General features: G+C 42.2%; 1 long non-coding RNA gene across 2 annotated transcripts in view; it reads right to left on the reverse strand.

The window, feature by feature from the left end:
- Positions 1-4,112: 4,112 nt before the first annotated feature.
- The window catches only part of LOC118520372 (uncharacterized), a 213,558-nt gene continuing 190,633 nt past the window's right edge, over positions 4,113-27,037 (reverse strand). For both annotated transcript variants that reach the window (XR_013449336.1, XR_013449335.1), the window contains 2 exons: positions 5,520-5,690; positions 4,113-4,588 (listed from right to left, as the gene is read on the reverse strand). This is a non-coding gene — a long non-coding RNA (uncharacterized LOC118520372). The remainder of the gene's footprint in view (positions 4,589-5,519; positions 5,691-27,037) is intronic.

Consider the following 27,037-nt stretch of genomic DNA (forward strand, 5'->3'; position numbering starts at 1 on the left):
TTATTAGAAACCAAGTCTGGGGCGCCTGGGTGGCTCAGTTGGGCGCCTGGGTGGCTCAGTTGGTTAAGCGACTGCCTTGGGCTCAGGTCATGATCCTGGAGTCCCTGGATCGAGTCCCGCATTGGGCTCCCTGCTCGGCAGGGAGTCTGCTTCTCCCTCTGACCCTCCCCCCTCTCATGTGCTTGCTCTCTCTCATTCTCTCTCAAATAAATAAATAAATAAATAAATAAATCTTTAAAAAAAAAAAAAAAAGAAACCAAGTCTGGGTACAATGTATTCTTGCTAAGATGACTTTGTTTCTAGGCCCTCTTAGCTGACAGAATGAGTATACTAACTGCTTTATAGATATATATCTATAAATATTTCTATGTATAAACAACTGCCTCTATATTGAGCAAAATATTAATTGATACTGATGTGTCCAGTTCTAATCCATTACCACATGGACCATTCTAGTCTTCTCTTGCTTATTTGTCACATCACATTCCCAACAGTGAGGAGCCTGGCTCCCATCATCAATTTACTTAATTGCCTATATGTATAGTGGTTCCAGAATCGTTATCCCATATCTCCTGGGGAAACAACTATCGACTAGAGTAGAGGACTTGCGTGCAGCTCATTTTGCCTTCAATCTTACAGACTCCATTCCTTCCCAAAGTTAACCTAAATCAGCACTTCTTTCAGTGAGATTGTTTCGTATACTTGTTACACAGTTAGAATATTTTTGTCACATTCTTCATTCGATCCTGTGATTTCCTGACCTCTTAAATGATTTTTTTTTTCAAATTTGTCTACATTTGACAAATGCAAAGTGTCATGTATCCACAATTACAGGATCATACAAAATAGCTTTACCACCTTAAGTAATCCTGTTTCTCAGCCCCCTCCCTTGACCAAATAGTAACAACCACTGATCTGCTTGCCAAAACTATAGTTTTACCTTTTCTAGAATGTTCTATAAGTATACAGTATGGAGTGTTTTCAGATTGGCTTTTTTTTTAAAAGATTTATTTATTTATTTATTTATTTATTTATTTATTAGAGAGAGAGAGAGAGAGAGAGCATGAGGGGGGGAAGGTCAGAGGGAGAAGCAGACTCCCTGCCGAGCAGGAAGCCCGATGTGGGACTCGATCCCAGGACTCCAGGATCATGACCTGAGCAGAAGGCAGTCGCTTAACCAACTGAGCCACCCAGGCGCCCCGGGATTGGCTTTTTTTACTTAACAATATACGTTAACATTCATCCATATCTTTGGCTTAATAGTTCCTTTTTATTTTTGAATAGTAGTCCATGTATGGATGTACCAGGTTTGCTTATCTACTTACCTGTTGAAGAATATCCTGGCTGCATCTAGTTTTTATCCATTATGAATTAAGCTGTTATAAACATTTGCATTCAGGGTTTTGGGTGTACACGGTGTTTCAAATCAGCTATGAAAATACTAGGAGTGTGATTTTGGGGTTTTGATAAGACTATGCTTAGCTTTGTAAGAAATTGCCTGTCTTCCAAAGTGGCTGTGCCATTTGGCATTCACACTAACAATGAATGAAAGTTTCTGTTGCTCTGTGTCCTTGATGACAATTGATATTATCAGTTTTTTGGATTTTAGCCTAATAAGTATAGGTGGTAGTATTCCATTATGGTTTTAATTTGCATTTCCCTAATAACAAATGATGTTGAGGTCCTCTTCTACTTCTTTGCCATCTATATATCTTCTTTGGTGAGGTGTTCTGATCTTCTGCCCATTTTTAAATTGGGTTATTTGTTTTCTTACTGTTGAGGGGTTTTTTTATTTTGTTTTATTTATTTTTGACAGAGAGAGAGCACAAGCAGAGGAAGCAGCAGGTAGAGGCAGAGGGAGAAGCAGGCTCCCCACTGAACAGGGAGCCCGATGCGGGGCTCAATCCCAGGACCCTGAGATCATGACCTGAGCTGAAGGCAGACACTTAACCGTCTGAGCCACCCAGGCGCCCCTTATTGTTGAGTTTTAAGAGCTCTTTATATATTTTGGATACAAATCCTTTATCAGATACACATTTTGCAAATATCTTCTTCTATTTTGTGCTTTGTCTTTGCATTCTCTTGGTGTCTTTCACAGAGCAGAAGTTTTTAATTTTAATACTTTGTTTCTCTTCACAGATTGTTCTTTTGAGGAGGGCACGTACTGCATGGAGCACTGGGTGTTATACGCAAACAATGAATCATGGATCACTACATCAAAACTGATGTAATGTATGGTGACTAACATAACATAATAAAATTAAATTAAAAAAACAAAAAACAAAAAAAATAAAAATAAAAATTCATCACCAAATTCAAAAATCACCTCAATTTTCTTCTTCGTTCTCTTCCAAACATCTTTATAGTTTTACATTTCACATTATTTTTGAGCTAATTTTCACTTTAGGTATAAGGTCTGTTTCTAGGTTAATTTGCTTATATATGGATGTCTAATTATTCCAGCACCATTTGTTGAAAAGACTCTCCTTTCTCAATTGAGATGCTTTTGCTCCCTTGTCAAAAATCAATTGATTATATTTGTGTGGGTCTATTTCTGGGCTCTCTGTTCTGTTCTATTAACCTCTGTGTCAGCTATTCTGCCAATACCATACTGTTTTGATTACTGTAACTTTATAACGAGTCTTGAAATTAGGTGAGTCCTTTAGCTTTGGTTTTCTTTAGTATTGTATTGACTCTTCTAGATATTTTGCTTTTCTCCATAAAATTTTTGGAGAACTTCTGCAGTTTGCCAAGACCTGCAGAATAGCTTTTTTCTTGGAATTTTATTGCTATTTATGTTGCAATCCATAAATCCAGTTGGGAAGAGCTAATAATAGCATTGAGTCTCCTGATTCATGAGCTTGGAACGTGTCTCAATTTAGAACTTTAATGTCCCTCATCAGTGCTTTACAGTTTTGTTTTGTTTTTGTTTTTTGTATACAGATCCTGTACATATCTTGATAGATTTATGTCTAAATACTTTACTTTTGATGATTTTATAAATTTCAAATTCCACTTGTTTACTGATGGTAAATAGGAAAACAATTTACTTTTTAATTGACCTTGTATCTTTCCATCTTGCTGTGCTCACTCATTAGTTACAGGAGATTTTTGTAGATACTTTGGGATTTTCTACACAAAAAATCATGACTTTCTGTAGCCTAGCGATTCTTCTCCCAGGAATTTTATAGTACAAATATTCTTACATAAGGGCACACAATGTATGCACAGAGGTGAAATGGTGAAATCCATTAGATCAGACATAAAGTCTGAATCTGGCTTTCCTCATTGTTTCATAAAGAAGTTGGCTGGCCTTTGTCCTCATTTCTAGGGGATAACCTCTCAATCCTTGGAATTTCTTGAGTATTAGGAGTGTCTTTGCTATTCCTGGTGAGTGCCTCTGGCTACACCTGATCACCTGATAGTTATGCTAACCAGGTCACTCCTGATGGGCTCCTAGGTAGTTTATGCTAATGAGATCATTCAGGTTTGGGGCTGGCAGGGTGAGAAAGACCAGCAATGTGACTAGAGAGGTGGGGCTTTGTGCCCGGAGGTATCAGCCCCACCTCCAGGAGGATAGAGCCGCTGAAGATTGAGTTCAAGTGCATGGCCAGTGATTCAGTCAATCATGCCCATGTAACTAAACCCTAATGAAAAGCTCTAGTGAGCTCCCTTCATTGGCAATACCCAATAATGCATCCAGAGGGTACAAAGCCCTGAGGAAGACAGAAGCTTCACATCCGAGACTCTCCGAAACCTCACCTTACATTTTGCTCCCTTTGTATCTTTTTGCTATAATAACACTGTAATTATAAGTATAGCATTTTCCTGAGGTCTGTAAGTCATTTTAGTGAATTATCAAACCTGAGGATCTAGTGGGAACCCATGAGTTTGTGGACAGCTTGTGAGAAGTTGGGGTGTCCTAGGAACTCCCAAACTTGTGAGTGATGTTTGAGGTGAGGGTGGTCTTATGGAGGACTGTGAATTTAACCTGTGAAGTTTGGCCCAACTCCAGGTAGTTGGTACCAGAAGTCATTGCACTCATGTTCCTAAGAGTCTAGAGTTTTAGAGATGGGTCTAAAAAAGCTAAGGTCAAGACAATCAGAAGTCAGCACTGCTTTATTTTCTCCACAGAAGCACCCATTTTCCCCAAACTCTGGCCCTCAACAAACCCAAACCAGTAGCACTTATTATAGTTTCCCAAGGCTCCTGGCCCACGATCCATTCTTTGAAACATCCTGGAAATATTCCCAGTGCAGGACATAACATAGCAGTGCTTTTTTCCTCCTGGGCCAAGATTGGTTATTTTGAGAGCAAGATATAAATCATTCAGTCATTTCTCTCATGGCAGGCAAAAAAGCAGGCAAGAATAAAAACCATTTCACTTCTTGTCTTGGGTAATTGCTGGTTTCCTTTTTGCCAAGTAAATTCAGGGATTACTTGAATGCTGGAATGAGTTGGCAGCAAAGATGGCCGCCTCTTCACAATTCAGGAAATCGGGCTTGTTCTGCTTCATCTTTCCTCTTTGGAACAGCAGGCAATTTTTAGAAGTCTTTTCCCAAGTCTGCTTGGTGCCCAAGCATGAATTCTAAAAGACAGAGAGAATGGAACGGCTAAAGGAGAGTTGAGCTGTGATATTGGAGGAAATAGAAATAGAGGTGTGCAGCAAGAACCATGGCTTACACACAGGAAGACAAGGGTTACTATTTCCTTTGTTTTTGTTGTTATTCTTTGTTTATTTTTTAAGGGTGTACCTTGTAATGACAAGGTTTAGAAAATGCAGTAAGGAAATGGGGTGAAGCTCCTTCAGGTTTCTAGAAGGAGAAGGGTCTCTGACTTAACCTAGCTCAGCTGGATGCACTAAGCTTTCCCTGGCAGGCCAGACTTTTAAAGAGCAGCAAGCTTCCCTCGGAGCTCCCGTCCCTCCAGCCAGCAGGGCATGCAGGTAGTTCAACAGCTCTTGCTTTATAGCAGGAGTGTCTGAAGAGAACTGTGGACATTTTGGGGGGCTTAAAAGTTTTGTTTTTAGAGAACAGATTGGACTAATGGGGAGATTTTTTTCTCCTTCACAATTTATGCGACATGTAACCCTCTGCACCATGAAAGAGAATATGTTTGATCATTCAAAATGTAGGAATTTAATTAGTTTCTGAAAGTATCTATGGATAGGTGCTAGGTAGACTGGACACCGAGCCGAGAATGAAGAACAGAGGAAGAATAAGACACTTTCTGGCAGGTCACAGGTGAGCAAATGATAAATGAGCATCTCATATGATTAAGAGCTATGGTAGAGAGATGTGCATGGGAACTGAGATGAGAGCCCAGTCCCAGAGTGGAGACAATGGAGAAGAAAGAGGAGGAAACATCTGACCTGGAGGTAATCTGACAACATGGAAAGGGCAGGGGTTTTAAAGTCCATCAGGTAAGTTGCAAATTCCCTTATCCAGCTCTGTGACCCTGGGAGTCACTTAGCCTTTCTGAGCTTATATTTCTTCACTATAATGTAAGCTGATACGTACCTCATGAGGTTGTTGTGAGGATGAGCTGCGATCTTTCACGCCCATGGCACGTCCCAGCAAATGGTAGCTCAGCGGTTGGAATTAAGGGCATGTTGGATTTCTCCCTTTCAGTGGAGTGGCTGTAGGGAAGCAGAAGATTACTCATCTCTCACTTGGACAATGAGGCGGATACTGAGGACAAGCACAGTTAGGTTTAGAGAAAGGAGGAGGAAAATGAATGTGGTTTGGAATGTTGCAGATGACATGCCTTTGGGACACTGGGGAGGGAGGATAATCCAGAACGGAGGCTGAGGGAAGAGGCAGGAGTTGTTGACTGCACCAAGGGAGCTCCAGCCACCCAGACAGCTTAGAACCTCCTCTGCCTCCATCTTTGCACTTCCTGCTACTGGAGCAGATGAACCAGTCTCTCCAATGACTCACTTCATTTTGCTTCATCTCCCTGAACTCTTTGAGGACAGCTGCAGGCAGGCATGAGCCCTTATTTGACTCGTTCACTCAATCATTCATTTTTTTTTTTATTCAATAAATATACTGAGGTACCTACTATATACCAAAAGCTGATATAGAATCTAGGGAAACCACATTGAATGATATAGTTGAGTTCCTTGCTCAATGAGATGAACTGTACTTATGTGTATATAATGTTGGGCATGTTCATGCCCCTCCCTACTCACTGACAGTTTAATTTCAATAGAGGAGGACATATTTCCTTTCACATCAACTCTGGATGACTTTGTGGCAAAAAGAAAAAGAAAATACAAGAAATTGTAAAACAAAATCACCTTGGATGGACTTTTAGAAATTATAAAGTCCAGTTTCCTCAGTTCCACAAACACTTATTGAATGTGTATCATGTACCAGGCACTCTTATTTTTCAGATGAGTAAAAGAAACCTAAGAGGACTTTTATGGATTTAATGTTTGTGTTCCCCCAGAGTCCATATGTTGAAGTTCTAACCCCCAGTATGTGGAGATGGGGGCTCTAGGGAGGTAATTAAAGTTAAAGACGTCATAAGGGTGGGTCCCTGATCTGATAGCATTAGTGTCCTTATAAGAAGGGCCACCTGGGAGCCCGCTCACTCCACCCCACCCCCCACCCTTGCACAAATACGGGGAAGAGGTCATACGTGGGCACATAGCAAGAAGGCAGCTGCCTACAAGCCATGAAGAAATAAGAGGGCTCTCACCAGAAACCAAATTTATCAATACCTTGATCTTGGACTTCCCAGCATCCAGAACTGTGAGAAAATAAATGTCTGTTGTTTAAGCCACCAGTCTATGGTATTTTGTTTTGGTGGCCCAAGACAGCTAAGACAGGAGGGTCAGTGTTTTGCCTAGGGTCACCCAATGAATATATGAAAGGGCCAGTGTATTACTAGTTAACTATTGTGATCTGAAAAACCAGTCCAAAATTCAGAAATGTAAACATCAATCATTTATGATTTATAATGTATCTGCAGATTTTCCATGGGTTGGTCAGTCTAGGTTGGCCTCTGCTATGGATAAGTTTGTTCCATGTATCTCTAATCCTTCTCCTGGGATCAGAGCAGGTGAACCTGGAAAGGTTCTCCTCATGGCTATGGCACAGATCAGAGAGAACAAGTAGAAACATGTTCATAGTCTTGCAACTGGCACATGGTCCCTTCTATCTCATTCTATTGGCCAAAATAAGTCTTGGAATTGGAACCTGGTTACGTCCACCTCATTTACTGGCTAAAAAATGTCAAATAGATGAGTCCAGCATCATAATAAGGAGATAATACCAAGTTTCATGATAAAGGGTGTGGATTCAGGAAGGAGCACAACTGGGATCATTAAGGCAGTCTAACACATCCGGGATTCCAAAGCAGGTCTCAAGCCAGAAGTTAGGAGGAGCTGTGATCACAGTCAATGCATCCAGTGTTCTTCCCCACCTAAGCACCCCTCATAACCTCATTTGTCCATTCTGTACACCTCAAGCTACCACTTCTATACCATGACCAGGGTCTCCCCATACTTCCAAGTCTGAGGTCTTGAAATTTTCTTTGCTTCTTCCTACATCATGAAAACCTGCTCTCAGGGGGCTTAGCTGAAAAAAAAAAAAAAAAGCTAATTACTAAATTCTAATAACTTGTGTTTGCTAAAGTAAATATGTAATCGAAGTATTTAATCTGTATGTGGCTCTGTGCCTAGTATTAGGGTATTAGCTTTAGAGATAAATCATAGAACCAGTTCTCAAAGCATATGCACTCCAGTGGGAGAAATAATACACACACATAATTGTTATCATCCCTGTGCAAAAAAAATTATTGGAGTGCCAAGCACTACCCTCATGAAGCAGACTTTTGAGCCCTGCTGCATTCCAATGAGCTTTTTGCTATCCTACAACATGGAGGAAAGAAAAAGGGAGCTCACATCCCTGAGTGATAAGAAATCTGGAAGGCATTTGAAATGGAAAGTCTATGAAAGATGACTGGATAAACAATGCTAATAGTAATAATGCACATCCCAAGTCTTACTCATGCCCAGTCCTGTGCTAAGAAGTCACTCTCCTTTTCCTCCCTGTCTACATAAAATATACCAATCCCCCAAATACTGGGTCAAATCACATCCCTTGAATGACGATATTCCTACTACTAAGTGCATTCCACACACATCACTCCTGGTGTCTGCCTCCCCATAGCAGGAATGGGGAATTGACTATATGAGAGCCGGGAGCCAAGTTTGTGTTTTTTCCTAATTGTTTTATGTGGAAATGTTTTATCTTCATGACAGCAGAACACATTCCTTGAGGAAAAAGCAATATGTCTTCTCTTTATTTTGTCCCCTAATGATGGTTAATATATGTAGGCAATGCTCAGAAATAAATGCTCATTTGATATACACTATGCCATGACTTATGTGAGGCTTTGCAGGTAGGGAGATGAATGGAACACTATTCCCACCCTCAAAAAGCTGCTGATCTCCAGAGAAACAGACGTTTAAAGAGATGGAGAAGAGTCCTGTTAGAGAATAAATTTTTTCCACCCCACATTCCACCCCACCCCCCCTTCAAAGAAGGCACCAAATAATAAAGACTTTCTGAAGTCTGAGGTAAAGAATAGAGACGCTCAGAGTTAAAGGCAGATGGGAGGGGACAGCAGGGCACCCCAAGGCCACTGCACGTGGTCCTTTATTTCAGACAGAGTCTCTGGTAGCTTCCTCAGAAGATTATCTGACCCTTTGTGTGTTGTGGTCCCAACGATAAATAAAACCCCATGAGCTCAAGAAGAGGACCAAGAGGAAAGGAGAACTATCCTTCTAGGGTTTTGACTTGACTTCCAATCCATCCTGACCTGGAGCCAGTCCAGGGCTGACTTCTTCCACAGAATGTGCTCACACAGGTGGATCGAAGCATATTTTTTCCAAGCCCATGGCAGTATTGAGAGTGGATGGCCCAGCTTCTGCCTCTGTGTCTCTGCTCTGCTGGGAAGGAGAAGGCATCTCATCAACTTCTACTTCCCCACGTCAGGGGATGATGTGGGTCAGTGTTCCCCAACTCCTGGGACACAGCTCACCTAAGCTGTTTTCCATCACTGCCAACGCCCTTCCCCATGGGCAAAAAAGAGAGGAGGAGCCAACCTGGACTTGCTCTGAGATGCTCTGTCATTAAGAATGACACCCTGTCACCACCACAGATGAGCCAGCTGAAGGATGTTACCAATAGGAGCAGGGGGAGTTTCGAGCCTCTGTAGGCTGAAGTCAGACTAAGAGGCATTAGATATGCCCCTACCCAATCCCCAGTTGCACATGAAGTTTGGGAAGAATACTTGGTTATAGAATAGTAAGAGAGAATTTTTAAATTTCTTGAGGTAGAATTTAGATACAATAAATGAATGCCCCCAATTCAAGTGAGCAGTAGGAAATATTTTGCTGTATGTATACACCCATACACCAATACCCCATACAAGACATAGAAATTTCCCATCATCCCAAAATGTTCCTTCCTGCCCCTTCCCAGTCAATGCCCCTTGCTTCCCAGCCTAGACAACTGCTGATCTGATTCATGGTTAGTGTCCAAATGACTTAGTCTTGTCCTTGGTATGGAAAACCAGTAAGTCTAATATAGCATGATCTATGCCATACTGGGAAAAGTGTGGAGTAAACGTGGAAGTACATAGGCAATTCGTTCTTAAGGTGACATTGAAGTTTAGATTTTAGAGAGGATGAGGAATTATCCAAGTAAGAAGGTGCTGATGGCTGGGCAGAGGGAATAGAATGTACAATGAAGCAGTGACAAAGAGGGCCTGACCCTATCAAAACACTATAAGAAGTTCAGTGTGGTGGGTTATGGAGAAGATGGGATAAACCATGAGATAATTAAATGGGAGCCTCGAAGGCTTGATAACAAGGCTTTCTCAGATCCCCATTTACTTGGTGTTGTATTTATAGTAATTGCCTCTATCACCAGAATATAAGCCCTAGGACTGCAAGTTCTTTGCTGATTTTGTTAACTATTGTATCCCCAGGACCTACAACAGTGCCTGACGTGCAGCAGGAACTCCATAAATATTTGTTGACTGAATGAATCAATTCACGAATCCCAAATTTGTCCCTGTTATGTATATGTGCTATAAAGATTAAGGATAACAAAGCTGGGTCAAGATGGGAGTCCTGGGAGGTTGGCCAGGCTGTCCACTGACCCTCATATCCTGACCTATTGATGTGGGTGATTCAATCATTGCAGGGACAGTCACCAAGTCCCCTATTCTGAGGGTGGCACTCCCAGGCTTCTATCTGAGGTACAGGGGAAGGCTTCTGGTCCGAAGCTGCTCATCAGAATGAAATGCACGATTAGAGAAAGAGCAAGGGGAGAGCATGGAAGTGAAGGAGGGACGTTAGTAAATTTTCCCTGCACCAGTTCCACAGCTTGTAGAGTAAGATGGTGATAAACAATTCCAGCTTTACCCAGCCCTGACATTTACAAAGTTACAGAATCTCACCACCGCTCTGCCAGATGGTCAAGGCAATCCTTCCCATTTGGCAGATGGGGAGACTGAGGCTTAGAGAGGTGAGTCCCCTTTCCCAGTGTCACATGGCCACCCAGAGTAAGGAAAGGATGACGTTCAGGACTCCCAACTCAGTGGCCAGCAATACCCAGCTCAAGCTTCCCCCTTCTTCATGACCTTTCCTCTCTTCCTTGCTAAACTGTCCATTTCCCTCTGTGTCATCTTCCAGTCCGGATTTCAGTGAGCATTTATAATCCTTGTTTATAAGCCTGTCTTCTCAAGGTCAAGAACAATATTGCCCCTGCTTGATCTGATCACGGTATATCGTAGTGGTTAAGGACGCAGGAATCAGAAACAGCTGGATCTGAATCCCAAGCACACGGTTTATTGGTTGTAAGGCATTTAAGCAGGTTCCTTAACCTCCTCGTACCTCAATTTCATCATCTGTAAAATTATGTGCATTGGAGTCCAATACATAGTAAGCTTTCAATAATTGTTAGGTGCTATCGCTATTAATAATAAATATTCATTGACTATCATCTTCAAGCAAACATGCTAATTCCCAAAAGACACAGCCATTTAGTGATCCTGACTTGCTGGTCCGGAGTCCTATCTGGACTCCTGTTGGAATGGAGTTGGAGGAAAGAGGAAATTACTGGGCAATGAGCGCTAACATGTGGGGGGCAGAGATAATTCAGCCTTCCGCAAATGAAAATTAATCATCTTAGCTTTACTCTGCAGGCAGGCAGCAAAAATGCCCCCTCCCCGGCCACTGACAGGATTGCTCAGGAAATGAAGAAAGGAGTCAGGATTTGTTGGAGGAGGCGGCCACACAGACCACATTCTCCCCATCAGATAAAGGTATTATCAGCCTCCTCCCTTTCCTCTCTCTTGCTGCTGAGCTACCCAGGGCTACAGGCCCCCAGCACAAGAGCCTCGTGCTTCCAGCATTGTTACTTCTTAGATTAATCTGGCTTCAATATGTTCCAACAATACATACTTTATCTGCGAATGCTAAAAAAAACCTATCTTTTACAATTGGAATAGAGTCTAAGGCATTAGATGCATATGCTAAAAATGCCACTGCTGAGATAAACATGCATCACGTACGTCCCCTTAGCACCTTGAAGAACATTTTCCTGAACGGATGGGAGTCCATTTCCTGAGCCTCCTTCTCAAAATGATTAATAGAATACCGCAGTGCTTCTTCACATGTAGGCAGAGCTGTTTACTTTTTGTCCTGAGCACTTTGCGATGCACCTTCCCCCCTGATACTGCTGACAATTGTGGGACATGGGTGGGGTTCCTCTCACTATGTCTGTTTTCCACAGAAGGACACAGAGTCTTTATCTGCCTTGGCTAAAGTCAGAGCTACAGCTAGTGACGTGTTTTCCCCTCCTCCAGACCCACAATTTTTCTGCAGCAATACAGTAGACACCTGTTACTTACCCGACCTCCATTCCCTTTTTCTTCTCACTAAGAAAGAATAACAGCATGCCTGGCTGCCATCTTCCCTTCTCCAGATTTTCCTGCAGCTAAGTGTGACCATGAGGGCTTGCACTGACCATGTGAGATGTCTGGGAAACCACTTTAAAGGGCACAGATTCAACCCATCCCTTTAGCCTTGTGGCCCTTTCTTATCATTTTTGCCTGTAATGTAAACACAGGGGTCTGGAAGTACAGCAGCCATCTTGGGGCCATGAGGTAACAAATGGCGGAACAAAATGCTAAGGATGGCAGAGGGGAATGATGACAAAAGAGTCTAGTATCCTTATGGCATCAGGGAGCCACTACGCCAACAAGAGATTGCCCCCTCCTGCCTGCTTCTTGTTGGCAGCCGGCCATAGTTGTTGCTGATAAACAGGAGTCCTAATTGATCTAGAACATATTTCCCTTCTGACTGGAATGTCCATTTATTTCCCTATCAATAAAATAAACTCCTGCTCTTCTTTTCAATCTCTGCTCCAGTTTTCCCCCATCTGTGAAATCTTCTCTGGATATCCCAGGGTAATTTAGGGGATCCCTCCTGTGGGCTTCCATAGTACCCCGTAAACATCTCTTCTGTCACACACATTGTATTGGTAGTTGTGTGTTTGTACGTCTGTTCTCCCCCAGTAAACACCTGCAAGGACAAGGACTAAAACTTCTAGCACCAGGCCCATCACTTAGTAGGTGCTCAATGACATGTCATAGGATTAATTGCTTCACCTATATGGTCTTGGCCACATTGCTCCGTGCATTTTTCTTATCTTGTTGGAAGTCTCCTGACCCAGCTTTTACATACTGATGTTTTCCAGAGCCGCAAACTCAGCCGTCTTCTGACTTCCTTCCTTGAATGATCTCATTTAGCCTAAGTTCATCACGCTGTGAAGGTGTTGATGCCCCCCAGCCCAGATTTCTGCTGCAGAACTGGGGATCCAGCTGGAGCATCATCACCTTATAGCTCATGTTCATGTGTTCTAGTGGTGAGGAACACTGACTCACAGCCCATCCACTGGGATGCCAGTCCTCGTTCTTCCACTTGCCAGACATGTGACTTGGGTGGGTTACTTAACTCTCTGTGCCTTCTCTGAAAACAGGGAGAGTAATCATACCTGTGTAGGGCTAAAGTCTTCACTATACACGTACAACACTTACAACAGCGCCAGGCTCCTAGTAAGAGCTGGTTGTTATGACACTTGTTACTAGGCAGGCCCCCCTGGATGTCCCACAGACCCTTCCCCTCAATACATCCATTCTCAACTCATCTCTTCCCTCCCAATCAAAGAAGCCTGCTCACATTCCTACATTGCCTATCTCTGTTAATGCCACCATCATCTCTTCAGTCCTCCCCATCCTCCAGCCAGAAACCTAAATTAGACATTGCCTCCTCCTCCATCCTTCATCCGGGTACTGAAAAAGACCTGTCAAATAGTCAAGTATATTCCCTCAATACTTTTGAATCCATCTTCTTTTCAAAGAAGTGGTCAGGCACAAAGCATCTTGTCTAGACTATTGAGATAGTCTCTAACTTATGCCCTTGCTGTTTGTATACCCATTGAATTCTTTCAGCACATATTGGCCACAATCATTATTCCTGCAAATATGATCGTGCCACTTCCTTATTAAAACGCTTTAGCAGCTCCCGGTTACCTCCAGGATAATGATCACAGCCCCATGTTGAGCCGTGTTTCTTCTTTGCCTGTTCTGTGCTTATCTGTACAGCCTCACATCCTCCCAGCCTCTCCAACATGATGGCACTGCCGCCATCTTGAGTTGCCTTCTGTTTTTCAGATCCACCCTTGAGTATATTCCTCCACGCCTTGGATTATATTATTCTTTTCAGTTGGTATGCCCCTTTTCTAGCCTGCTCCCCCACCCAACCTATAGGGTAGATTTCTGCTTATTCTTCAAGTTTTATTTAGGCTATCACCACTTCTCTGGATTCCTCCCAGATTTCCCAGACAGATCTAGGGAGTGCTTTTCTTTATGCCCCTATTACATGCTCAGACATGCTTGCCAAATTGCAGATCTCATTAGATTGTAATTGGTTTCTTGCATGACTGTTTTCTCTGGACTACACATTTCTTGTGAACCAAAACAAGGCCATTTTTGTTCATCTTTAGAGCCCCAATACCTGTAATAACTGCAGTCCCCAGACAGCTAGAGATTTGGAAAAACTACATGCAGTGTGCCTTCTTCCTACTTGAAATAGTTGATACTTCATAAATAGTTACAGAATAAATAGCTCTCTATCATAAGTAACACCGTTTGATTCACCTTTCTGGAGTGGATGTTATTATTTCTCATCCCATCACTTCTACTTCACATGAAAGTATTCTGAGGCTCAGAGAGGGAGAGTGACTTGCCCAAGGTCACACAGTAAGTTAGAGACAAAGGATAAAGAGGGTTTTCTGATCCCCAGTCACAAGTCCTTTCTGCTATCCTGCCATTTTACATACACAATATTTTGGTAAGGATATATTTTGGTAAGGCTATAGGTTCAGTTGTATATATCAGATATCCAAAATAATGAAGACTAAATGAGATAGGGTTAATTTTCCTCCCACAGTCTGCCAATAGCAAGTCCGAGGCTGGTACAGCACTCTAGGTGATGGAGGTCCATGCTGCTATGGTCCTGTGGCTTCACCGAACTTCAGGTGTTGCTCTCAGCCTCCTGGTCACCACACACTTTTGTCCCAGTCAGCAGGGAAGAGAAATAGAGGAATGAGAAACTATATCTTCCCTTTAAGAGTATGACCATAAATTCCATACAGTGCTTCTCCTTACATAGAACTTCATCATGTGGCCACACTTATGTCCAAGGAACATATTGTCAACTCCAGGTACCTGTGTGCCCAGAGGAAATTAAAACTGTTTTTGATACTAACAACAAGCCCATTAAAAGGTAGGGTTATTTAGTTTTTCCTGTTTCACAGGTCATAAAACTGCAGTCCTGTGATTTAAGGATACCAGCTTTTGTGTCAACAGATGTGTGTTTGAACCTGACTGCCATTTACCGATTACTGGATTTGGGGCCAACTGTGTAATCTTTCTAAGCTTTAGGTGTCTTACCAGGTGACATCTTTTTTCTTCATAGGGTCCTTGTGAAAGTACTTGACATTGTCCCTGGTACAGAGTCATCATTGCTGTTCTTATGGGGCAAGCTCAAGGCCTTACCTGAGAGCAGAGGCCTCACCTGTCTGGTTCAGCTCTGCATTGTGTCCTCACACCTACCACGGTCCCTGATGTAGAGTAAACCCTGAGTAAATATTTGTTGGAAGAATAAATTAAGTTAATGAGTTAGAACTGAAACCCAATGGCTTAAGCTCCATGCCTCATACTGTTTCTATGCTGCCAGGATGCTAGTTCTCCCTATGATCCTTCCCCCTTAAGATAAGCCACAAAATCCACATTGAATCTGTCTGGATTCTACCTCAAAACCATGTACCAGCCAGTAGAACCCAGAAGCTAGAGCAAGTATGAGGGTTCTAGGGCAGATTGACTCCCTTTCACCTGGGCTCTGACTGAGGCAAAGAGCCTCTGAGAGATCATGTCCCTCGTGCTTCCCAGATTTGGGTTCCCAACTTGCCTCCCATTATCAGCAAAGGCCACTGCAAGCCCAGGACTGAATCTGACTGGCTGTCCACCACAAACCCATTTGCATTTCCTCTTCCAAATGAGAGGTCTCCTCTGTGTCTTCGTTTGTGAAGACCCTGCCCCCTCCTCTTCTGAGTTTTCCAGTTTGTGCCATTCCTGGGATGGACACAGGTATGGCCAATCCTTACTTCCAAAATAAATCAGCCAACAACCAATAATAAAATCAAAATACTTGTTCAGCAACAGGGATGGGCAGAGGGAGAGTAGGATCTGGCAAAAATAAGAAGTGGCAAGAACTTGCCTTTGGCCTCAGATGCTCTGCATTGAACTCTCCACTATTCAGAACCTGTGGTCTGATCAAGTCACTGAAACTCCCAGAGCCTCCCAGGTGCCATCTGCATAATGGGGATGAGATACTCTTCTCACAGAGATCCTGTGGGGTGAAGGAGGCAAAGCTTAGGAGGGTACCTTGGAAACTGTTAGGTTCAAGGCAAATAAAGGGACTTTTAATCCCCAGACAGCTAGAGATTTGGAACAACTACATGCAGTGTGCCTTCTTCCTACCAATGACTTCTCTCTGTATATCTGATGACTTTGGCTTAAAATGGATATCATTGGATTCATCTATCTGAAAGGTTGTAAGAGAAATAAAGATTAAGCTGGTTTGGTTAGCTTCAGAAATTACACTCATGGCTATGAATAACGTGAAAGAACGCTTATGGTAGGAAGTGTTGACATCTAAAAGTGCTACCCTGTAAGGTAATGATCTCCCCATCACCAGAGATCCAGGCACGCTGGTGAGGGAAGTCATAGCATTCATGCCTCCCTTAGGGACTTCCACTCCACCACAGTTAGAGCCCTTTGCATCTCCAGCCTCTTTTCATGTCTCTAAATGTGACCAACATGCCAGCGAGGGGACCTGCTCCTTAGTCTAAAAGACAGCCTTTTACCTCCATCCCACAGATTGACTTGCCAGGCGCAGGCTATAAAATAATACAAATTTAGTATGATTAAAGAAACTGGAAGGAATAGAAAGTATAAGCAACAAGAGATGAACAAAAATGATCTGGTGTATTTGCAGGAGAACCAACTAGATCTTGAGGAAATCTAAAATACGTAGTATTTAAAATAAATACCTCAGTGGAAGGATGAAATAGAAGAATTGATGTGGCTAAAAAATCAGAAAAAAATTAAGTCTTTTCAAATCATAGGGTAGATCTGAAGAAATAATGCAGAACATAGCACAGAAATAATTACAGTTATAGAGGAAATACGAAAAGACAGAAGAGAGACGTTTTATGTTTTCAATGATTGTATTTTTCTTTTTTCCAGTTTTATTGAGATAACATTGATATATAACACTGCATAAGTTTAAGTGTACAACATAATGATTTGTTATATGTATATATAGCAAAATGATTACCTCACCATGTTTAGTTAACATCCATCACTTCACATAGTTGTTTTGTGTGTGGGGGGGATGAAAACTTTAAGATCCTAATCTCTTAGCAACTTTTAAATATACAATATGGTATTGTTAATGATACTCCCCATGCTGTACATGGTATCTCTAGAACATATTTTTGGAGGGAAAATAAACTGGTGCAGCCACTAAGGAAAACAGTATGGAGGTTCCTAAAAAAATTGAAACTAGAAGGGCGTCTGGGTCTCTCTCTCTCTCAAATAAATAAATAAAATCTTTAAAAAATATTAAAACTAGAACTACCCTATGATCCAGCAGTCACACTTCTGGGAATATATCTGAAGAAAATGAAAACAGTATCTGCATCCCTATGTTCACTGCAGCATTATTTACAATAGCCAAGACATGGAAACCACCTGAGTGTCCCATCAACCCATGGATGGATAAAGAAAATAGCACACACACACACACACACACAGAGAGAGAGAGAGAGAGAGGAATATTATCTAGCTATAGAAAAGAAGGAAATCTTACCATTTGTAACAGCATGGATGAAACTTAAGGGCATTAAGCTAAGTGAAATAAGTCAGAAAAGATAGTGTATGATCTCACTTATAGGTGGAATTTTTTAAAAACTCATAGAAACAAAAAACAGATTGGCAATTACCAGAGGTGGGAGGTAAGGGGTAGGAGAAATGGGTGAAAGTGGCCAAAAGGTACAAACTTCCAGTCATAAGAGACATGTTAATATATGTTACCTGCAGTGTTGGAGAAGTACTGGAGAGAATGGGGAAGAGGATAATTGGAGAGTTAAAAACAAGACAGAACTCAAGTATTTGGCAATAATGTTATACAAACAACAAAAGTTGGTGAGATTTAAAGTGTCCTAAGTTCTTTACAGTTTTCAGGAACAGAGTAACTTTAGGTTAACCCTAGACTTTATTAAGTATATATTAAACTTGCTAGAGTAATTCTTAAATAATAGAAATAGAGTATATAACCTCCAAAAACTAGGGGGGGAATATAGTATGAGTGGAAAAATGGTGCCCCAACATTTCTGTAACCTGAGCTTCAATGTCCTGCTATGATGCATGACTCATTGCTCACATGTCTCTTTGTCTCTCTACCTGTTCACTCATTTTAGAACTCCCTTCACATATGAGGTCCTTCTACCTGCAACTAGCAAAAAATGGGCTCTGTTTTTATCTCATAATGAGAAGACTGTAGGTAGGCAAGCCATGACTGGAGCGATGGTTCCATAGTTCCCTCCACCTTCCTATCTTACCACATAGACATTGCACTCCATGGTCTCCTGATGGCAAGATTACTGCTGAGATTTCAGACATCACACCCATGTTCAAGACAAGAAGGGTAGAGAAACAATGGCATGTGTAGCATTTATCTTCCTTTGCTGGAAAGGTAAAAAAAATTTCCAGGAATCCAGGCTGGAGAAGAATCCAGCCAATGTCTCTTTGTCATATGCCAAAGCTGGCTTGTACCAGCTTGCAAGTTAAATTTTTAAAGACCTTGTGTGCCAGTTGTTAACCATTGGTGGCTTGGTATCAGCTACGGTGGGAACGTTTGTATGGAGATTGTTAATGCTACAAATTATATTAGGGTCATTCTTGTTTTTAAGAACTACATCACAGACCAAGCCTGGCTGCATGGAGGCTGGGAACAAGAATTGTTTGCTGAGTGCATTGCCTTCCTTAACAAACAGGAGTTCTGTTGACAAGGAAAAAGTCAATGGATTTTTAAGTTATATTTTGTTAGGGCTTGTGTAGTTAGGAACTCTTTGGTACATGTGGTTTCATTTTCCCAGTTGCTCAAGACATAAAATAGGAGGGAAGAATCATGGATGAGTGAATTGGTGAAGCACAGGGTTAGGCTAGGAGGTTCTGTGTCCTATAATGCATCTGAGCCTCCGATCATCTTTACACTATTTAAGGATACCACCATCTTTTTGCAGCCTTTCTACAAACACAGTTCAATATCTGGTCAAAGCTAGGGAAGGGAGTAGGGTCCCTTAAACAGTGGTTTTATCCAAGGATAATTCTCACCAGATACCCAGATCTTAAGCTCAAAGGGAAACTCAAACAACAATCCTACTTTATGAATGCACAGATCCATGGCCAGGATTTTTTTTTTTAAACTGGCAGAAGAAAAGCCAAATAAATTCCTGATTTGACCAAACTAATCTAAACATCTTTTTATACCTGAGGAGCCTCCAGATGCAAAACCGCGTCTGGTGATGGGCTCTTTGCAAACATGAATTCATCTCATTTACGCCAATGAATGCCTAACAAGTCTGGGAGATTGAGTAGCAATGAGTGTTTTGACTTAATGGATATAGATAAAAATCACCTCCAACCGTAACAGACTAATTGAGAGGTGGACAGATAGCCCCAAGAAGATAAGCCAGGACTAAAGGATGCCTGACTCACTCACATCACACTCAGTTTCACCTGCATTCCAGATTCTCTGAGATTGTCATGTGTCCGTATATCTAGGTGAAGATATCCTCAAGGTGGGTTTTTTTTTTTTTCACTTATTTGCTTTGTCTTCTCTTCTGTCTATGATCAGAATTCCTCTAGAAAAGCCATTTTTCCCCATCTGATTTGCTCTCTGATCTGAGCTGTAGGATAGTCTTAGTTGGAGCTCAGTAAACGTTCACTGCGTGGCATCTCTCTTCTTGTAGAACAAAACGAAGCCAGTGAGAAAGTGAGCTACTCTTCTCAGCCAATATTCTTTGACTGCAAGTGGTAAGTGGAGAAGCTGGGATTTGAACCCAGATTTTTCTGAAGCCAACACCAATACTCTTTCTCCTATGTAATGGTACCTCCCAATTGATAGTACATTGTAACAAGAACCAATGTAATGTACTCATGGAAACCTACTCTATTCCTGGATATACACAAAAGGAAACAGGTATCAGCTGCCAAAGTATCCCCACCACCAAAAAAATAAATAAAATAAAAAATAAAAATCCAACATTTACTTGTATCTCTCATTGGATAAAAAAATCTAATTTATAACTCAAAATACTTCTTAAAAACACCCTCTCTTTAATTTTTTCACACCCTACAATACTTTTAGAGCAAAATGGTCTAAAAGAACTCTCTGTGATGCTGGAAGTGTTCTCCATCCAGCTGCCCAGAACAGTAGCCACTGCCCACTTGGGGCCGGTGAGGCACCTGAATTGTGGCAAGGGCAACTGAGGATGGGAGTTGTTACTTTCATTTAATTTTACTTAAGTTTAGATCCTACATTTGGTGGTGTCTAGTGGCCACTCTAGGGATGGCACAGCTGTAGGGTGTCTCACCCTTAATCCTCTGCATGCTCACCCACATTCTTGTCCTATTTTTGCCATATCTCCCCTGCCCCACCACCATCCCCTCTGTGGCGGTTTCTTGCTTCACCCATGCTCACAGTGAAGCCTGGAAACCCAACAACAAATGTCTCCTTTTCCCAATCTCTCCAGTCCTCAATTTCTCCTTTATTAAGACTTCATTTAGACTTATTGTGTGACTGCACATCTGATCTACCCTGGAGAATTTTCCATGTGTGCTTGAGAAGAATGTGTATTCTGTTGCTTTGGGATGGAACATTCTGTGTAGGTCTGTTAAGTCCATCTGGTCTCACGTGTCATTTAAGGCAGATGTTTCCTAATTGATTTTCTGTCTGGGTGACCTATCCACCGGTGCATGTGGGACATTCACATCCTCTGCTATTCTATCTCAGGCCATTTCTCCCTTTATGTCCGTTATTATTTCTTTATGTATTTAGGGGCTCATATGTTGGGTGCATAGGTATTTACAAATGTTATATTCTCATGTAGGATTGATCCCTTTGGGAATCCCTGTACTCAGATTTCTGATTCTGCACAGTATGTTTGGGGATCTCTGATCAAATGCAGAACTCCTTTAAAGGGTGGGACAGGAGGGAAAGTTGAGTGAGAAAATTCTCCTAAATGAGGGGTGGGTGTGAGAAGGAGGAATGAAATGTTGGGGATCTTAGAAATGAATACATCATACTTGTCACACTGCAATGATAATCATGCTAATAAATTGTACAGTATGATGCAATTTTGCCATATATTCATGTTTTATTTTCACTGAGGAGGAGGACGTTTCAAAAAAACCCAGTCGGAAGAAAGTGTCAGCAGACTGAGGAAAGTGGACATTGGGACAGTCCACAGGGGAGCAGCCACTTTTCATGGAAGTAAATGTGAGGCCTGAGTCCAAAGTCTGCTTCGGGGCCAGAGGAAGCACAAAGAAGGTCAGTGAGAGCTGGTTCTGGGCGCCTGTGTGGTTTGAGTCCAGTTGTGATCAGTTCATTCTGCTATGACTTACTGCCTTTGGGGGTCGTACACCCACTCTCATTAGCCTAAATGCAGCCAGCTTCCAAGCCTGGGACACCTGCTGTGTGCTGTAGGGGGAATGAATGTTAGGCTGGAGACCGCAAGGAGAGATGTCCATGATCAACAGGAGGTGACAGCACCATCAGCATGAATCCACAGTAGGCAGCACAGAGCGAGAGCTACAGAGAAGCCCAGGCAAGCCGCGGAGGGAGCAAAGCGGAAAAGCGGGTCATCTCGAAGGACGATGCAGCTATTAATATTAGTAACAAGGCAACAGGGTCTCTTTCTTTTCCCACTTTCTAGTTCACCCCAACCACCTTCTAAAGCCCTTTGTTTCTGAGGTAGGGGGAAATCTACTCTGTTCAGGGTAACAAAAGGAGAAGAATTTGGATGTCCAGGGTTGATTCGGGAGGGAGGAGTTGAAAGGCAAAGGTTGAAGGACAGAGAATTCTGCAGGTGGGAGGTGAAGCAGTTTGAGGGCATGGGAAGGGGCAGGAAGAGGCGTCGCTGGTGATGGGACAATGTCTAACAGGAGATTTTTAATTGCTGGCTCTGTGACGGCAAAGTCTTCAACGAAATCCACCTTATCGCACATGGGTTCTTTTTATTTTATCTTATTTGGAGAAGAAAAGAAATGTGCAGACAAGGGGTATGTCCCACCTGCAGGTGAATGCTGGGGGTGGAAGAGAGAATAAAGGTGCATACAAGAATAGCTGCCAAGCTCCAGCAACCCAGAGAGCCTTGGGAGAAGCAGGAAAACGTAAGTGACAGGGCGGAAGCAGAGATCTAGGAGCCATGTAAGGACACAGCTGTGGGGGAGCACGGCCAGCATGCAAACCCAAGAACCTGTACTTTGGACAGACCCAGACACAGGCGTTGGGCACTCGGGCTGAAGAAGGGGGTGAGGAACCCCCGGCATGTGCTTGTGCTGGCCACTCACAATTGTCACACACAGATGTTCTAACTGTCACTCTGTTGGGGCTTTTCTGTTTATTGTTTTTGTATCTCCAGGCAGCGACATTCCTGTCAAATGGTGATGGGGTGTCAGGTCAGATTACTCCCCGTATGATGTGAAGAGACAAGCACGGATGGGAGGTGCCACTTTCTTGGTTTGGATGTGCACACCAGTCACCAGCAATTAATGCTGCTCTGTTGGGCTTACCTTCCTCTTGGAACAGGCCTGAGTGTGCTAGAAAGGCATAGAGGAAGCACTTACAGGCCATGCCTCTCTGTACTGGCTGCAGCCATGGTCAAAGAGTGGGAGGGAGGGATTTATCATCCCACTACGGCCCAGCAGCGTGTGGGTGGTTCACATACCTTGTCTTAGTTCAGCATAATGGCCAAGAGGCTGGTCTTTGGTTTGGGCAGTCCTGATTCTGAATTCTGAGTCTGCCACTCATTGCCGTAAGCAAGTTATTTAAACCCTGTGAGAAACAATTTCCTAATCTGTGGGACTGGAATGGGTATAGCTACCTTCCAGTTTTGTGTAGGACTAAATAAAATCCCTCATTTATTGACCCAACAAATATTCAGAATATACATATTTCCCCCTACCTTCATGAACTTTATATCCTCTTGAAAGGAGATAGGAAATAAAACAAAAAATCATAATGTACCTAAAGAACTTAGAATTTCTGACACATAGCAAACACTTTATAAATGGTGTAATTTAATCTTTATATCATTCCCATGAAGCTTTGTTAGCATCAGTGAGGAATCTGAAGCTGTTTAAATGAGTTGCTCAAGATTGTGTAGCCTGATCTTTGTGCAGTTAGAAATGTTGGGGGATGAAAGGCAAGATGGGTGCATGTGCAGACAAGGGTCCCCTGCTTTTCAAGTCCATGGAAGCCATGACCTGGAAACAAATATAGAGTTCCCAAAGAACCATTCACAAGTTGCTGGATCATCTTTGAGCATGTGGACTGAACTAGCTCATATTCATAGAGATGGTAAGAAATGCCTGCCCTAGGTTGACCAGCTGTCCCATCTGCCTGGGACTGTAGAATTTTCCAGGGTAGAGGATTTTCAGGGTTAACACCAGGACAGTCCCTGGTAAACTGGAAAAATTTGGTCACTATGGCTCAAACCAAGGCAAGATTTCATTTCTTAAGCCACATAGTGAGGCTGAAGCGTTTCCAAAGGCAGGAATAGGCAGAGAACACCAATAAACTGAAAACAGGTGGTAGAACCAGGCAGGAAAGGCAAGATATCTAAGGAAATATCTGCTCTGAGCCAAAACTGCCAGCACCTGAGTCCCCTTATTTTACCAACTTTTCTGTGGGTTTCGGCTCCAGAACATGTGGGCAATGAATAGTGACCACCTGGTTAAGCATCTTGTAACCATCTCAATGACTATGGATAGTTAGTAACTGTTTAAATAAACACACGTCTTGGGCTGTTTGCTCTCTGTATCGATAATCCATACTTGAGCTCAGGCTCAATCTTTTAGAGGAACAGGCACTGGAAGGAATGCTGAACTTGGGGTTCAGTGTCCCAGCCCTCCTTCTCAAGAGCTGGGTAAGTCACTTCATCTTTGGGAGTTTCAAATCCCTCATTTGTAAAATGGAGACAAAATCTCACCTTCCGTATAATGAGAATCAAATTAAACAATGTGTGTGCTTTTGGTTTGCAGCTTTGAGTTCGAGCTACTAGGGAGGGTCTGCCAAACTTGGGCCACTTAACCTTCATATCCAAACCAAACTTTGACCTTTGTTTTATTTCCATTAAGAACTAAATTGCGTGATGATTCCCTGCCCCATTTCATTCTCTTTTTATTTCTTATCAAATACAAAGCAAAGCATTATCCAGGTACAACCTGCACATCAGCTGCCCTCTGCCTGCAGGTGCTGGTTTTCATATCTGAGTATTATAGAAGGCAAATGGCTCTGTAAGATTTATTATGACAAACAGCAATTCCTGCCCTTGCTCCCAACCCCCTCATTCTCATTCCCCAGAGGTAATCATTTTTAATTCCTCTAATGGTATTTGTTTTGTTTTGTTTTGTTTTACAATTCACCACCTTCGTGTCCCAAAATAATGTCCCTATATTGCAAAATCTTACTCTCCCAATTTTGGTCACCATATATTGATTTCTTACTATTAGAAGATGGTAATTCATCCCATGATGACATTATGTGATTGTGTAAGCACATTTACAGCTGAGCCAGGTAGGATACTCTGATTTCATTTCCTTTCTTGTTCCTGCCCCCACCTCCTACTCTGGAGGTAACCATCATTTCTCCTTCAGGTCCATAATTTCTCATGTTCCCATCACGGAATCCCAAACTCCTGTTGTGAGTGTACATCTCCCTTCAGTACACTCAGACACCTTGAGTTTCTTTCTTTCTTTCTTTTTTTTAATTTATTTTTTTCCATGCAGAACATGCTCTCTTTAATACCCATCACCAGGTTAACCCATCCTCCCACCCCCTCCCCTCTAGAACCCTCAGTTTGTTTTTCAGAGTCCATCGTCTCTCATGGTTCGTCTCCCCCTCAGATTTCCTCCCCTTCATTCTTCCCCTCCTGCTATCTTCTTTTTTTTTTTTTTTAACAAATATTGCATTATTTGTTTCAGAGGTACAGATCTGTGATTCAACAGTCTTGCACAATTCACAGCGCTCACCATAGCACATACCCTCCCCAATGTCTATCACCCAGCCACCCCATCCCTCCCACCCCACCCCCCACTCCAGCAACCCTCAGTTTGTTTCCTGAGATTAAGAATTCCTCATATCAGTGAGGTCATATGATACATGTCTTTCTCTGATTGACTTACTTCGCTCAGCATAACACCCTCCAGTTCCATCCACGTCATTGCAAATGGCAAGATCTCATTCCTTTTGATGGCTGCATAATAGTCCATTGTATATATATACCACATCTTCTTCATCCATTCATCTGTCAATGGACATCTTGGCTCTTTCCACAGTTTAGATGCCTTGAGTTTTACCAATTCTTCTTCACCGAGACATCGTTGCTGAAGTGTTGTTCAGCCTGTGCCCACCATCCCACTCATCCTGGGAACCACCCTTTCCTCCCTCCCCTGTCCATGCACCTGTTTCTTAGTTCCCACCCCTCCTATTTCTGGGCTCATTCCGTTATTTTGGTGGAGGCTTGTTCCAGCAGCTTCCTGAAGAAAACTGCAGGGGAGGGGAATCTTGAGAAGTTTGCATATCCGATAATTTATGATAACACTCATACTTAATTGATTCTTTTGACTGAATATAGAACTGGAGGTTTGCTGGGCATTGTTAGAACTCCTTCAGAATTATAAACGGATTCTTACTTTATCTTCTTGTGCTATTGTTGTGCAATCTGATGTCATCCTGATACTTGGTCTTTTGATTGCCTTTTTTTTTTTTCCTCTAGAAACTTGAAGGATCTTCTTTTTGTCTCCAGAGCTCTGAAATTCCATGACGTTGGTCTTTTTCATCCATTAGACAAGATAAGCAGTGGAACTTTTGGTCTAGAAACTCAGGCCCTGAGGTTCTGGAAACCTTCCTTTTATTTATATATTTGTTTTTATGAATAATTTCCCCACTTTATTCTGTATTTTCTCCTGTAGAACTGTTGCTAGTGTCCATTTCTGTCTTTTTTATCTCTGTTCTGGCATATTTACTCACATTGATCTTTCATACTTCCTGCTGAGTCTTTTGTTTCTACTGTCCTATCTTTAATTTTCCAGAGCTCTTTTTGGTTCTCTGAATGTTCCTTTCCATAGCGCCTTGGTTTTGTTATGTGGATACCCTATCTTTATCTGCCCAAGCAGTTAATTTTCTTCCTTGTCTTCTTTGGAAAGAGTCTCTTTTGAGTCTCTTTCTTTTCTTTTTTTTTTTAAAGATTTTATTTATTTATTTGAGAGACAGAGAGAGAGAGTGTGCATGAGCAGAGAGGGGCAGAAGGAGAGGGAGAGAGAAGCAGGCTCCCTGCTGAGCGCAAAGCCCGAGGGGGGCTTAATCCTGGGACTCCAGGATAGTGGCCTGAGCCAAAGGCAGACACTTAACCGACTGAGCCACCCAGGTGCCCCAAAAAGTTACTGTTTTCATCTTATTTCTTTCCTTGTCTTTTTATTGTTTTTCTGCCTTTCCAGGCTTTCCTCAAATGTCTAATGACATTTCTCTATATATTCATACTAAGAGAGCTCAGTATCAAAACCTGATGGGGAGTGGGTGGCGGCAAAGTTTAGTCACTGGGGGGCTGTGCCCTGAAGGAATCTGCTAGACCACCTGGTTAGGAGACCTTCTATACTCAGAACTGCTAACATAAAATTAAATGGAGATCAGACTTGAAAACCCCTCATGCAGACAAAACCATTTAAGCAAAACTAAACCTGGTTTATTTCATGCACAGGAGTGAAACGTAGCCTACATTATTTCTTGTACATGCCTCTGATAATCGTAAATGCCATGTTGATCATCTTCCTAAAATCGTACAAGATAATCCCCTTTAACCACTCCCCTGCCTTCCGGAAGCCCCCATTGTCATAACTAATCATTGTAAAGGTTGAACAATTTTCTCATTTTCCCTGGGTAAGCCATCCTGTAACGTCACCTCTGAGCTTCATACCAGGGTTGGATGTGAGGTATCCCTGTTAGTGAACCATTTATTTCTCGTGCAATAAAATATTCATATCAAGTAAAGCTCTTTCGGGTTTTCTTTTGACGGTATCTTTAAATATTTCTCTTGGGCTG

Source organism: Halichoerus grypus, chromosome 6 (genome assembly GCF_964656455.1).
Source record: "Halichoerus grypus chromosome 6, mHalGry1.hap1.1, whole genome shotgun sequence".
Taxonomy (NCBI): domain Eukaryota; kingdom Metazoa; phylum Chordata; class Mammalia; order Carnivora; family Phocidae; genus Halichoerus; species Halichoerus grypus.